General features: G+C 44.0%; 1 protein-coding gene across 1 annotated transcript in view; it reads right to left on the reverse strand.

Moving 5' to 3' along the window:
- Positions 1 to 15,313, reverse strand: part of GLIS3 (GLIS family zinc finger 3) — a 47,249-nt gene extending 31,936 nt beyond the window's left edge. Inside the window, exon 1 of the mRNA XM_015848919.2 lies at positions 15,087 to 15,313. The gene's annotated coding sequence lies outside the window, so the exon portion shown is untranslated. The remainder of the gene's footprint in view (positions 1 to 15,086) is intronic.
- Between the last annotated feature and the right edge of the window lie 203 nt (positions 15,314 to 15,516).

Genomic DNA, 15,516 nt, shown 5'->3' on the forward strand with positions numbered 1-15,516 from the left:
CTTAAAGTGGCAAGAACAGTTTTCATTACCTCAGGAAATACCAGTTTGGTCTGGCTGGGTGATAGCACGAGGGCAGGGAATTCCAATGTGAACTTTCATGTATCTGAATTGCACTTTTCAATTCATTATCTCCATTGGATACAGGATTAAGCTAGAGTGGAGAAAAACTGCAATTGGAAACAAGTTAGTTTTGATGTTAATAAAATGCACAAGTTTTTGACAGAGTAATGAATTAACCTCTTTAATCTTCAAGAAAGACATTTCCTGTTATGGAATGAGTATGGGTGCATATGAAAACATCTTCAACTCTGCAAAAACTAAGGAAGAATTTGAACTGCAGTGCCTAATGTTAGTTTTGGTATTGTGAGATCTACTCTGCCACTTTTCTTCCCGCTCAACATCATTCTCAGTGGTCTCAATGACAACAGCAAAAACTCCCTCTTCCTGCATGTAATGGATGCAGACCCCTTGTGTTTTAGAACATGTGTTTCACAAAGTAGTATGCAGCTAGATCATCAATTTATTTAACTGAAGAATTGACAATTTACCTCCTACAGATAGAAATAACTCAATAATGGATAAAGATTTTTTTATGGATGTTGGATTTGTTTTCAGACAACACCCTCAGTGGTTACTTAAGGAAATTTAAAAAAAAAAAACAAAACAATTTAGCTGTTTGGGTACTTCTGAACTAGAGTACACATTTTGCAGATGTCTTTCAATTTATTTATTATTATTGGGTTGGATAAACCCATACTGCTCATTTGCAATGTGAGTATTATTACAGTATCATTACAGTAGATTCAATACCATTTCAGGGCTAACCCCTGAGATATTCAATGATGAGATCCTGCTAAAATGTAATTGCATGAGAAGTTCTGGGCTACACAGTACTGAGAGACAGTAAACAAAATGGGATGTTTTTAATTTACTTAGCTCACAAATAAATCAGCCATTTCATTTGATAAAGACCCTTTCTTCATTTGTTAATGCTTTTAATATGCTCCTTAAAGTCAGGCACACTTACAAATACTTGCATTTTATGATAGTCTGTAATATGCTACATGTATTTATGTCCTGTTTGTTTTTGCTTTGGTATTCCACAGCTTAACTTCATTGTGGAGCACAGAGAAGACCACACATCCTGGAAGACCCTCATGGTTTCAGAAGGAAAAATCGTCACAGAAGAGATGCTGGCTCTCTCTCTCACTGCTGGCAGCAGGTGTGGGTGTGCTCCCAAGCTGGGGCACCTTCAGTTTCAAAGTAGGATTTCTCAGTCTTTGGAAACCTCTCTCTCTCTCTTATTTTACTTGATTTATTAGCCTCAATTTTCAATTAGATTGTATTATATTGTGTTATCTTGCATTCCAATACCAAAGTTAATTAAAATAAGTTTTCCTCCTTAAATTGTTGCCGCTTCTCCATTGTTTCTTGGAGTCCTGTTCCATTCTCCCTACCCCTTTTATCTTCCCATTTTTGGGTCAGGGGCCATGGGCCTACTGCCCCCTATCACAGACATAGATTGATCTAGTTAACTCTTGTGACAATTTATTTTATTTTAAACATAACTCAATCACTGCCTAAGCATCCATGCACTTAGAAGTAAGAGACTGCAAAAACAGTATCGCTGTATGAAATGAGTAAATGGCAAGATCTTTATCTCAGAAGATTTCAAGGCTGGACTTGGGGCAGCGTGATGAAATGGTGCACCCTGACAAACCTGCCCCATGCCTGCAGCTTACAGCTTCTTGCAGACAAGCTGGCAGGAGCACCAACTCCCCTTCTCCTTGCAAAGATGCGATCAGGGCAGCCACAGTGCCACTTGCCAGGATTGGAGAAGTTGGGTTAACATCTAACTAGGTTCTGAACTGATTCTGCTTTGCTTGGAAGGCCTAGGGCTGCTGCACCTCTCTGGTGCCATGCACACAGGTAGGTATCCTGCTCTGGGACACCTCTGCTGGCAGGCATCCCACCACAAGCCCTGGTCATCAGGTAACTCTGAGCCCAGCTCTCCAGCTGCTTATCTCCACCCCAGTTATGCTTCCAAGTACCCAGTTACAGCAGTTAAGAAAAACTGATCCATTGACAACACCAAAAGTTCTGACTCGTGGCCACCTCTCTCATTTGCGAAAGATGCTTCCTGGGGCCAGCACAAGGGTCTGTGTGTAACCCTGGGAGCCGCTTCCTGAGTGAGCAACCAAGCAGCAGAACTGCCTCAGTATCCTTCCTATAGTTTTTTTTTTTATCCCACTGCTAGTCCGACCTCTGGTAAACCTGTGGTTACAGAAGACGCCACTTATGGGAGAGAACAACCTCTGCCTTCACACCACACTTCTAAAAATCGCCCAGGAAAGCACACCAAGCATCTAACCCCCTGACTTCTTCCCACCCCAGAGGCACTGTTCCCTTTCCTCACCTCCTTCACATCGCTTACACTGGCCACTCCTGCACCTCGCAGCAAGGTTGCCAGCACTCTTCCCCCTCCCCTTACAGCGTCCGTTAACAGTTCGCGCGTTAGTCCTTTAAATCCCCACGCAGCCCACGGACCCCGCCGTGCCACCCCCAATGCTCTCATCCTCTGCAGTGCCCCTCCAGCCCTAGAAGAGCCACCCCCGCGCAGCACGGGCAAGGGTGTTAACATCGGGACGGCGGGCACATGACGGCATGGCGCCGGGGTTCCGCGCTGCCTGCGGGGAGGCGGGAGGTGAGCGCGGCGAGGCGTGCGCGACCGCTCCGCTCCCCGTTCTCGGTCCCGCCTGCCTTCAGCCCGGGGAGGGGAAAGGGAGTTCGGCCCCTCTGCCGACCGGAGAGAGGGTGAGTCGGCAGCTCCCGTCCCCCGCGTCACACCAAGGGAGGGGGGTGAGGCGGGAAGGGTTGGAGGGGAGAGCGGAGAGTTGCGGGGGGAGAAAAAGCCAAACAAACGCGGGTGCTGCGTGAGGTTTGCTTGGCCGTTACTCACCGCGCTGGCCAGCTCGCTGCCTCGAGAGGAGGGCGCAGCGCCGTCTGGCAGAACGGGACACACACCACCCTCCCCCAGCAGACGGGGTCGCGCCGCGATAGTGAATAAGCGGAGATAAGTAACCGCCGGAGCACGGCGCGACTGAACCGGCAGCAGCAGCGTGAGTAGGCTCGGCGGGGCGGGCACTGCTGGCATGCGGTGGCGGGCGGCTGGCCCTCTGGGCTGCCCGCGCGTACCTGTAGGCCGTGGCCGTCCTCGGGCGTGCCTTTCTTCAGCGGGCCGGTGCGAGGGGCGCGGGGCGGCAGCTCGGCGTGCCTGGCATCACAGCCGCGCGACTTCACGGCTTTCAGCTGCGCCTTTCTCCCCGAGAGACCGCGGGCAGCTTTTGGCCCGGGCTGAAGCTGCTGAAGTTTCAGCTGCGGTGAGACGGTGTGTGGGCGATTGTGCGGGTGGTGGTGCCATCTCCAGGATATCTGCCCGCAGAAGAGCCTGGTGGTGGCAGCAGGAACCGGGGCAGGTGCCTCTGGCCCCGTGTCTGTGCCTCCCACGGGACGCCGCCGGTGCCGTGCCGGGTCCTGCTTGCTACTCGCACCCTCTCCGCTGCTGATGCTGCTAGTGTCAGCAAATTCGCGCCGCGCTCCTGGAGGGTCCAAAGTCATGATGGGCAGCGCGAGCGGGGCAGCGCGGTGAGTACAAGGGAGTCGGGTTTCGCAGAAGCCGCACGTGTGAGGGTGCTGCAGCTGTCAGCAGCACATCGCAAAGCATTGCTTGCGGGAGCGCACTGCCGCCAGGTTGTGCTGAGTTTCTCCAACAGCTTCCCGAAGTTTGTAGCGCAGCCTAATGAGAGTAACGCCCCTGGAAAGCTCGTGCTGTGTGCTGCAGCAGCCACTTGCAGTATAGTACTGCCTTTGCTGCCCTCAGCCTAGAGGAGAAAAGGTTGAGGAGATTCTAATTACTATCGTAAAGACCTGAGAAAGTTTTCGTAGTGAAGTGGTGATAGTGCTGGTCCCAATTGCACGGGACATACATCATCCTGTCCCCCTGATAACGGCTGCCTTCTGGTGATAGTTGCAGCACTAGCAGTGGCTGTTGTTCTGTGTTGTGTTTGTGTACAGTCCTGCACAAAGGCATTCCTTACTGTGACTAATCTTCCAGGAATTACAGTGATGCAAGCAATAAGTAATTAGTATATTTTATTATGCTAGCTCTGAAAAACTCAGTTATGTTTGGAGGATGGTCATCTTACAGTGCTGCAGAGAACTCCCTGGCTTTTTTATTCCTGGCTTATTGATGCTTTATCCAGAAGGCTTTCTGCTACTCTTGGAGAACCAGAAAACCCTCAGCTAAACATCCATCCCCTTGCTTTCCTTGGATGACCATCTGTATTTAACAGAAGTGAGGTATATCAGGGTGCTGCGGTTTGAAATCAGCCCCCGGTGGTAGTCCAGAAGTACAGGTGTTGTGAAAAGGACATGAGCTGCCAAAACAACGGATGCTCTGTGGGATACTGCTATTCTCAGCAGTGGTGGCTTCTGAGATGGCAGTAGCTATGGAAAGGTCAGAAAGATTCTGTCTAATTTCTGTGAATGGGAGGCTTAAGTTTTGAAGCCATTTATATCTTTTACTGCAGCTGTCATTCCTAATCTGCATGCTGTCCCAACCTTAATTTCCAGCACTCTGTTCATTTTTTTTTTTTTTTTTAAGTTGAAGCTCCTTCCCTTGGGAAGGATCAGGAAAACTGCAGTTGTTTTGATTGTGAGCATAGCCAGGTGCCTGTGCAGCACCTGTACAGCTATCATCATACCAGTGCTTCATTTGGTGTGCATGTGCTTTCAGAAAATGAGTATTATAGTCAGGGCTGGCACTCTGCTGGGCACATGCTTGTCGCACACAGCTGCAGGGCACAGCAACAACAGGAGCTTCCAGGGTCCTGTTTCTGTAGGCACAGGACTATGTTGAGGCTGAGAATGAGACAGCCTGTCATTGATGCTTTCCCCTGGAGTGGTGCTGAGATGGGGCAGGTGTCTGCAGGGAGGCTGATCCTGTTTCATGTTACAGTCCTGCAGCACACAGTCCAGGAGCACTAAGGGAGGTGACCATATCAGTTCCCCATGGTGCATGGCAGCCGCTATGGAACTGAAGTAAGGATTCTTCAGCCTTCTTTGTTTTGGGATGTGCTTGCTACCTGATGCACAAATGCCCATGTCTGATAAATGTCACGTGACTGCATGTCTCCTGAGCTAGATTCATTGCCATCTCTTAAAACTACCTGTGGAGCAGTCTGACTCAGGTCTTACTGGAGTTGAAGAGTTTTTACATCTTACTTCAGTGGGTGAAGTGGTAAACCAGCTTTTTCTAAACTGCACTGAACAGCAGAGTGGCAAACTGTGCAGCTAGCATGTTTTTGTAAATTCTTAGCTTTTCTTTTTGAAGGTTACTAATCACATTTTCCAGGGATTCAGCCTGACTTAAAGTTTTACTACATGGTTTTCTGAAAGTGGATTTATAAATCATTGTTGTGGATTTTGAGCAACTTTGCTGTCATGTTGTTATTGATATAGGTACAGTCATGAAGCTTTGAGTAATGTCAGCTTAAAAAAAGGAGATTCAGAAGCAATCAACCTAATTATGTATGTTTCCTTTGACATCAGCATGAGTAAGACAGAGCACTGCAGTGTCTCATTGATGGAGAGAAATATGTCACTGAAGGTGGCAAGTGGTTGTGTTTCTTCGGTACAGCAAAGAAATTCGTCTAGCACAACTGTAATATTCTTTCTTTGGTATTACTTGTATCATTAATTTATATATGTTTCAGTCTTATTCAGCATTTCAAAGTGTCATGTAAGTCACTATAATTAGGAGCTATTTATAAGGTGAAGGTCAGATAGACTGTTAGAATCTAATTAGCATCCTACTGGTTTTTAGTTTGTTGCTTTTGCTTTAATGCACCTCTAGGTATATCCGATATTTTGGTTTGAATCAGTTTGGCCCTGCCGGCTTTGATATGAAAATGGCATTTTAATGGAAGCGAATACTGAACAAATGAAATCAATGAAGGGCATTTGTGACCAAATAAATAATACTAAGATTACTGCAAAGCAATCATTTTAAAAGATGGGAAAGTAACTCTCTCTCAAGATGTCTTAATATTTTGTTTGCACATTAAAGGAATGTTATACTTATTCATACAGAATCAGGAAAATGAAAGTTAATTCTAGAGAAATAACTTGTTTCTGCTTTCATCAAAAATGAACAGGAGTTGTATTGAGGGCACTTGCTGACATTTGCGTTCAAATTATATCTTACTGGCTTGAGGGAAGAAATTACAGGCCAGAGGCCTTTTCTCCAAAGGCGGAAAACAGCAGTTGACAATGACAGAAGTGAGTCAAAGACAGAACAGAACTGTCTGCATCATTGTGAAATAAAGTCCAGAGGAGAACAGCAGGGAGACCACCAGCTTTGACCTGGATTTTACCTAAGCTGGCAGGTGTGTGTAAACTGTGCGTAGTTTTGTGTGATAAAACTAAAGGCAATTCTACTAAGTAAAGCTGATGCATTGCCATGTATTTCTTTGATTATATTAGTACTTTTTGCAGACAAGGATTATTGACAAGAATGCTCTTTGTTTGTAGCCAATATATAGGGCCATGCTATATTGCCTTGCCAGTGAAACAGCTGCCTTTATGTGTCCTTTTCTAGGGAGCTAATCACCTGTGTTATGGCAAGGTACATTCTGCTTTTAAAACAAACTGAGAATTTCAGAACATTCAGATCTGCCTGTCCTTAGTTGAATTGAAAAGAGTGATTTGCGCTTCAGCTAGGCATGACAGTTAATAATACTGCATTTAATTTGTGTATGTGAGTTTTATTGCTGTGATACACAAATATAACAAGGAAGGATAATATCTAGAATACATATTTTGTAACCATTTCAGTGTCGATAGGGTATCTCTTCTTGAAAATGTCAGTCAGAGTGTTGCTTTTGCCTTTGAATGTAATATGCATACATCTTTCATTGTCAATGAGTTTAACCTGTAGTGTATTTTGTGTGAGTATCTGTGCATGTTTATCTACCTCTACAATCATTTAGATGACTTTTACTCTATTCTGGAGATGTGCTATGAATGGCGTTTTGGAAAAGGCATGTTTGGTGTTACAGTTTTTTTTTTTTGTTTGGTTGGTTGGGTTTTGGTTGTGTTTTTTGTTTGTTTGTTTTGTTTTGACAGTTCATAGAGAAAACTGGAACATTGTAGAAAGTCAAGAGTTTAACATAAATACACTGATCATAACTTTACTGGCTTCAATGCTGGTAACCGTGTGCTGAAGATAGAAATTACAGTTCAGTGATTTGCTGAAAAGAAGTTGTAATGTTTGGTTCAAACCATAATATATACATGAATGAAAAGCATTATTGAAGCTGAACCTCAGTTTTATTCCTATCAACTTAATTTGTGTATCTAAACAAGTTAACCAGGTACTGAATCAATGATTCAATGGACTACTTGAACATGTACTTAATGTTAAACATAGGAACCTAGTGGATAAATTTGGGCATGTACTATTCAATTGAGTTAGGGCTGATATTACCCAATCTGTGCGACATCTTAGCCTAGTGATTTGCACTGAGGGCAACTTTTTTCTACAAATCTTTTTAGGCCAGGAAACTTTTAGATCTAGTTGAGGTGTTCCGGAAATGTTCAGATGTTTTACAAAGGGACACGAATCATAGTGAAATGTTGATGGTAGGTGGATGGTTGGACTAGATCTTGGAGATCTTTTTCCAACCTTGCTGATTATATAATCAGCACAATTCATTGATTCCACAATTCTATGATTCTTTGATTATGTCATTTGTTAAGTCATGGCTGAGGAGATCACTCAAACCCTTTACTGGTTTTCTCTTCTAAGAATGAAGCAACAGGAAAACTAAATAAAAGTGTCTTAGTAGAAAGAGTTGCAAAATTATTGGCATAAATTAGAGGATCATCTTGAAAATCTGCAACTGAATGATGATGTCTAAGTTAGAGCACATCCGCAGATTTATGATAGCAGTCTGGTTTTGCAGGGACTACAGTTATGTTTTTGAATACTGCCATGCTGTGCTTGCTGGTTAATCCCCACCAGAGTTGGGAGGGCCAGGGGCGTTTCTATGGTTTTGCTTTTCCCTCTCCATTTTCTTGTGTGTACGTTCTTTAGAATGTGAATTGGCATCTCTTTCCTTTTTTGTCAACATCTGCATAGTGCTGCCCTGCTGTGTTTGCTTTGCAACGCCATTTTAATTAACAGACCAAAGAGGTGACAGGAAAAGGAAAGATAGCCTGTTCATCATAGTGACCACAGTCTATAAGGGAGTCTTTTCAGTTCTGGCTGCATTCTTTCACTTGCTTAGCATTCACTTCATTTCATGGCTGGTTTAGCTAATGTGAAGGTATCTGACCTTATTGCAGACTTCAGCTTTTGAAGGGGCAGTTCTCTTTTGTGTTAAAGCTGTGAAGCTGCGAGTCTTTGCTTAGCTTTGTTCTTTTTCCCTGACCATCCCTGAAACACTTGTACTTTGTTGCTTGGTGCCAGAGTTGTCATAGAGCTTTGAGCTCTGGGCAGACCCCTCACTTTTTTATTTGGTGATATTTACTACAACATCTGTTTGTTTGTTTGTTTGTTTTGCATTCTTTTTTAAACAGACATATTTACTTACTGCATTACTTACTGACTTTGGATTGATGTCAGTCATAGTTTGTATCTCTCGTACAATATACTCTGGATATCATCACACTGGCGATTAGCTAACGCAGAAGAGGTATATAGGTATGAGCCACCAACTCATGCGTGTACTCCTCAAATGATACTAGTGAGATAAAGATTAACAGTGGACTGGAATAATTAATCAGATTTCATGCTAGAAATCGCCTATCTTAGAAGATAGCAGCAGCCAAGCCATATTGAGAAACAATGTTCTGGCAGTGTACACTCAAAGATAAAAGCTCATTGCTAGGAGGATGAATAGGTTCCTAGAGAATGGCTGCATTCGATTAACAGCACAAATTACCCTGCATGTCTAAAGGCCCAGAGATACAAGCAGTTATGCTGGGATAGTGCGAACGCTTTTAATATATGCTGTTGTCAGTAAGTACACATCGTAGAGCGCACTTTGGAAATCTATGGCTTGTCGTAGTGCGAACCGCGTCTCACTCTCTCTCTCACGCCATTCAATATGCGGTACTACTCACGCTCGATATATAGAGATAATATATAGATATAATTTCCTCACTTTCAGTTAATATATCGTTGTTGTTGCTGAGATCACTAAGCTCTATCATATAGATTAATAAGATCAGGCACATATAGAACTTGATAGAGAAAATATGTTTCCAAATTCCTGATTTTTTGTCATCAATGACTGTGGGCCTGGACCTTGTAATAAAGGCTTCCCATTTGTAACTGCTTGTATCCTGGGCCTTAGAGCAAGAGGGTGAATTGTGCTGTTAATGATGCAGCTCTGAGGACCTACATCCCCTGCAAGAGCTATCTTTGAGTGTACACTGGCGAACATGTTTCCAATACCTGGGCTTGGGCTGCTGCTACCTGAAGATGGGTAGGGCATTTCTACATGAACTCTGATTAAGTGTAATCTCCAGTCCACTGAACACCCACAGGTACATGAGGAGTACCCATAGTCTGGTGGCTCATACCAAATGACCTCCTGTTCATTTATAAGCTGTTGATGTAATCCAAGAGTATTTGTACAGAACAAAAGCTATGACTGACATCAATCCAAAGTCAGTAAGTAATGCAGTAAGTAAATATGTCTGTTTAAAAAAAGGAATCAAAACAAACAAAACAAACAAACAGGATGTTGTTAGTAAATATACCAAATAAAAGTTGAGGTCTGCCAGAGCTCAAAGTCTATGACAAACTCTGGCACCAGCAACAAAGACAAGTGTTTCAGGGATGGTAGGGAAAAAGAACAAAGCTAAGCAAAAGACTCGCAGCTTCACAGCTTTAACACAAAGAGGACTGCCCTTCAAAAGGCTGAAAGTCTGCAATAGGTTCAGATTACCTTCACATTAGGCTAAACCAAGCATGAAATGAAGTGGAATGCTAAGCAAGTGAAAGAATGCAGCAGAACTTGAAAGACTCCTTATAGACTGTGGTCACTATTGATGAACAGGCTATTCTTTCCTGTTTCCTGTCACTCTTTTGGGTCTGTTTAATTTAAACATGGGCGTTGCAAAGCAAACACAGCAGGGGCAGCACTATTGGCAGATTGTTGACAAAAAAGGAAAGAGATGCCACATTCACATTTAAAGAACGTTACACACAGAAAATGGAGGGGGGAAAAGCAAAACCATAGAAACGCCCCTGGCCTCTTCCAACTCTGGTGGGATTAAACAGCAGCACAGCATGGCAGATTCAAAAACAATAACTGTAGTCCCTGACAAAACCAGATGCTATCATAAATCTGCGGATGTGCTCTAACTTAGAAATTCATCATTCAGTTGCAGATTTTTCAGCATGATCTCTCATGTTATGCCAATATTTGTGAACTCTTTCTACTAAGACACTTTTACTTAGTTTTCGTGTTGCTTCAATTTCTGTTAGAGAGAAACCAGTAAAGGGTTTGAGTATCTTCCTCAGCATGACTTAACAAATGACCATAATCAAAGAATCATAGAATTTGTGGAATCATAGAATTGTGCTGATTATATAATCAGCAAGGTTGGAAAAGATCTCCAAGATCTAGTCCAACCATCCACTACCTTCAACATTTCACTATGATTCGTGTCCCTTGTTAACATTCTGAACATTTCCGGAACACCTCAACTAGATCTAAAAGGTTTCCTGGCCTAAAAGATTGTGTAGAAAAAGTTGCCTCAGTGCAAATCCCTAAGGCTAAGAGGTCGCACAGATTGGGGTAATAATCATGCCCTCACTTCAATTGAATAGTACATGCCCAAATTTTATTCCACTAGGTTCCTATGTTTAACATTAAGTACATGTTCAAAGAGTCCATTGAATCATTGATTCAGTACCTGGTTAACTTGTTTAGATACACAAATTTAAGTTGAGAGGAATAAAACTGAGGTTCAGCTTCAATAATGCTTTTCATTCATGTATATATTAATGGTTTTGAACAAACATTACAACTTCTTTTCAGCAAATCACCGAACTGTAATTTCTATCTTCAGCACACGGTTACAGCATTGAAGCCAGTATAAGTTATGATCAGTTGTACTTTTTATGCTTAACTCTTGACTTTCTACAATGTTCCAGTTTTCTCTTGAACTGTCAGAAAACCAAAACAAAACAAACAAAAACACAACCAAAAACCCAACAACAACAAAAAAAAAAACTTGGTAAACCACAAAATGCCTTTTTCCAAACGCCATTCATAGCACAATCTCAGAATAGAGTAAAAGTGGCATCTAAATTGTTGCTAGAGGTACGATAAACATGCACAGATATCACACAAAATATCAACTACAGGGTTAAACGTCATGACAATGAAAGATGTAATGCATATTACATTCAAAGCAACGCAACACTCTGACTGAACATTTTCAAGAAAGAGATACCCTTATCGGACACTGAAAATGGTACAAAATATGTATCTAGATATTATCCTTCCTTGTCTATTGTGTATCACAGGCAATAAAACTCACATACAACAAATTAAATGCAGTATTATTAACTGTTCATGCCTAGCTGAGCGCCAAATCACTCTTTTCAATTAATAGGACAGGGCGCAGATCTGAATGTTCTGAAATTCGCAGTTTGTTTTAAAGCAGAATGTACCTTGCCATAACACAGGTGATTAGCTCCCTAGAAAGGACATAAAGGCAGCTGTTTTCACTTGGCAAGGCAATATAGCATGGCCCTATATATTGGCTACAAACAAGAGCATTCTTGTCAATAATCCTTGTTCTGCAAAAAAGTACTAATATAATCAAAGAAATACATGGCAAATGCATCAGCTTTACTTAGTAGAATTGCCTTTAGTTTTATCAACAAAACTACGCACAGTTTACACACACCTGCCAGCTTAGGTAAAATCCAGGTCAAAGCTGGTTGGTCTCCCTGCTGTTCTCCTCTGGACTTTATTTCACAATGATGCAGACAGTTCTGTTCTGCCTTTGACTCACTTCTGTCATTGTCAACTGCTGTTTTTCCGCCTTTGGAGAAAAGGCCTCTGGGCCTGTAATTTCTTCCCTCAAGCCAGTAAGATATAATTTGAACCAAATGGTCAGCAAGTGCCCTCAATACAACTCCTGTTCATTTTGATGAAAGCAGAAACAAGTTATTTCTCTAGAATTAACTTTCATTTTCCTGATTCTGTAATGAATAAGTATAACATTCCTTTAATGTGCAAACAAAATATTAAGACATCTTGGAGAGAGTTACTTTCCCCATCTTTTAAAATGATTGCTTTGCAGTAATCTTAGTATTATTTATTTGGTCACAAATGCCCTTTCATTGATTTCATTTGTTCAGTATTCGCTTCCATTAAAATGCCATTTTCATATCAAAGCCGGCAGGGCCAAACTGATTCAAACCAAAATATCGGATATACCTAGAGGTGCATTAAAGCAAAAGCAACAAACTAAAAACCAGTAGGATGCTAATTAGATTCTAACAGTCTATCTGACCTTCACCTTATAAATAGCTCCTAATTATAGTGACTTACATGACACTTTGAAATGCTGAATAAGACTGAAACATATATAAATTAATGATACAAGAATACCAAAGAAAAGAATATTACAGTTGTGCTAGACGAATTCTTTTGCTGTACCGAAGAAACACAACCACTTGCCACCTTTCAGTGACATATTTCTCTCCATCAATGAGACACTGCAGTGCTCTGTCTTACTCATGCTGATGTCAAAGGAAACATACATAATTAGGTTGATTGCTTCTGAATCTCCTTTTTTTAAGCTGACATTACTCAAAGCTTCATGACTGTACCTATATCAATAACAACATGACAGCAAAGTTGCTCAAAATCCACAACAATGATTTATAAATCCACTTTCAGAAAACCATGTAGTAAAACTTTAAGTCAGGCTGAATCCCTGGAAAATGTGATTAGTAACCCTTCAAAAAGAAAAGCTAAGAATTTACAAAAACATGCTAGCTGCACAGTTTGCCACTCTGCTGTTCAGTGCAGTTTAGAAAAAGCTGGTTTACCACTTCACCCACTGAAGTAAGATGTAAAAACTCTTCAACTCCAGTAAGACCTGAGTCAGACTGCTCCACAGGGTAGTTTAAGGAGATGGCAATGAATCTAGCTCAGGAGACATGCAGTCACGTGACATTTATCAGACATGGGCACTTTGTGCATCAGGTAGCAAGCACCATCCCAAAACAAAGAAGGCTGAAGAATCCTTACTTCAGTTCCATAGCGGCTGCCATGCACCATGGGGAACTGATATGGTCACCTCCCTTAGTGCTCCTGGACTGTGTGCTGCAGGACTGTAACATGAACAGGATCAGCCTCCCTGCAGACACCTGCCCCATCTCAGCACCACTCCAGGGGAAAGCATCAATGACAGGCTGTCTCATCTCAGCCTCACTATAGTCCTGTGCCTACAGAAACAGGACCCTGGAAGCTCCTGTTGTTGCTGTGCCCTGCAGCTGTGTGCGACAAGCATGTGCCCAGGCAGAGGTGCCAGCCCCTGACTTAATAACTCATTTTCTGAAAAGCACATGCACACCAAATGAAGCACTGGTATGATGATAGCTGTACAGGTGCTGCACAGGCACCTGGCTATGGCTCACAATCAAAACAACTGCAGTTTTCCTGATCCTTCCCAAGGGAAGGAGCTTCAACTTAAAAAAAAAAAAAAAAAAAATGAACAGAGTGCTGGAAATTAAGGTTGGGACAGCATGCAGATTAGGAATGACAGCTGCAGTAAAAGATGATAATATGGCTTCAAAACTTAAGCCTCCCATTCACAGAAATTAGACAGAATCTTTCTGACCTTCCATGCTATCTGCCATCTCAGAAGCCACACACTGCTGAGAATAGCAGGTATCCCACAGAGCATCCGTTGTTTTGGCAGCTCATGTCCTTTTCACAACACCTGTACTTCTGGACTACCACCGGGGGCTGATTTCCAAACCGCAGCACCCTGATGATACCTCACTTCTGTTAAATACAGATGGTCATCCAAGGAAAGCAAGGGGATGGATGTTTAGCCTGAGGGTTTTCTGGTTCTCCAAGAGTAGCAGAAAGCCTTCTGGATAAAGCATCAATAAGCCAGGAATAAAAAAGCCAGGGAAGTTCTCTGCAGCACTGTAAGATGACCATCCTCCAAACATAACTGAGTTTTTCAGAGCTAGCATAATAAAATATACTAATTACTTATTGCTTGCATCACTGTAATTCCTGGGAAGATTAGTCACAGTAAGGAATGCCTTTGTGCAAGGAGCTGTACAAACACAACACAGAACACAGCCACTGCTAGTGCTGCAACTATCACCAGAAGGGCAGCCGTTATCAGGGGGACAGGATGATGTATGTCCCCGTGCAATTGGGACCCAGCACTATCACCACTCCACTACGAAAACTTTCTCAGGTCTTTACGATAGTAATTAGAATCTCCTCAACCTTTTCTCCTCTAGGGCTGAGGGCAGCAAGGCAGTACTATACTGCAAGTGGCTGCTGCAGCACAACAGCACGAGCTTTCCAGGAGCGGCGTTACTCTCATTAGGCTGCGCTACAAACTTCGGGAAGCTGTTGGAGAAACTCAGCACAACCTGGCGGCAGTGCGCTCCCACGCAAGGCATGCTTTGCGATGTGCTGCTGACAGCTGCAGCACCCTCACACGTTGCGGCTTCTGCGAAACCCGACTCTTGCGCCTTGTACTCACGCCGCTGCCCCGCTCGCGCTGCCCATCATGACTTTGGACCCTCCAGGAGCGCGGCCGCAATTGCTGACACTGCAGCATCAGCAGCGGAGAGGGTGCGAGTGCAAGCAGGACCCGGCACGGCACCGGCGGCGTCCCCGTGGGAGGCACAGACACGGGGCCAGAGGCACCTGCCCCGGTGTCCTGCTGCCACCACCAGGCTCTTCTGCGGGCAGATATCCTAGGAGATGGCCACCACCACCCGCACATCGCCCACACACCTCGCAGCTGAAACTTCAGCAGCTTCAGCCCGGGCCAAAAGCTGCCCGCGGTCTCGGGGGAGAAAGGCGCAGCTGAAAGCCGTGAACGTCGCGGCTGTGATGCCAGGCACGCCGAGCTGCCCGGCCGCAGCGCTGCCCCTCGTAGCACCGTGCCCGGCTGAAGGACAGCCCAGGGGCAGCCCCAGCAGGGACCGGGCACCGGGGCCACGCCTCGCCCCCCGCCCCGCCCCGCCGAGCCGCTCACGCTGCTGCCGCCGGTGTCAGTCGCGCCGTGCTCCGGCGGTTACTTATCTCCGCTTATTCACTCGCGGCGCGACCCGTCTGCTGGGAGGGTGTGTGTGTCCCGTTCTGCCAGACGGCGCTGCGCCCTCCTCTCGAGGCAGCGAGCTGGCCAGCGCGGTGAGTAACGGCCAGCTAACCTCACCGCAGC

This window comes from Coturnix japonica, chromosome Z (assembly GCF_001577835.2).
Source record: "Coturnix japonica isolate 7356 chromosome Z, Coturnix japonica 2.1, whole genome shotgun sequence".
NCBI lineage: Eukaryota > Metazoa > Chordata > Aves > Galliformes > Phasianidae > Coturnix > Coturnix japonica.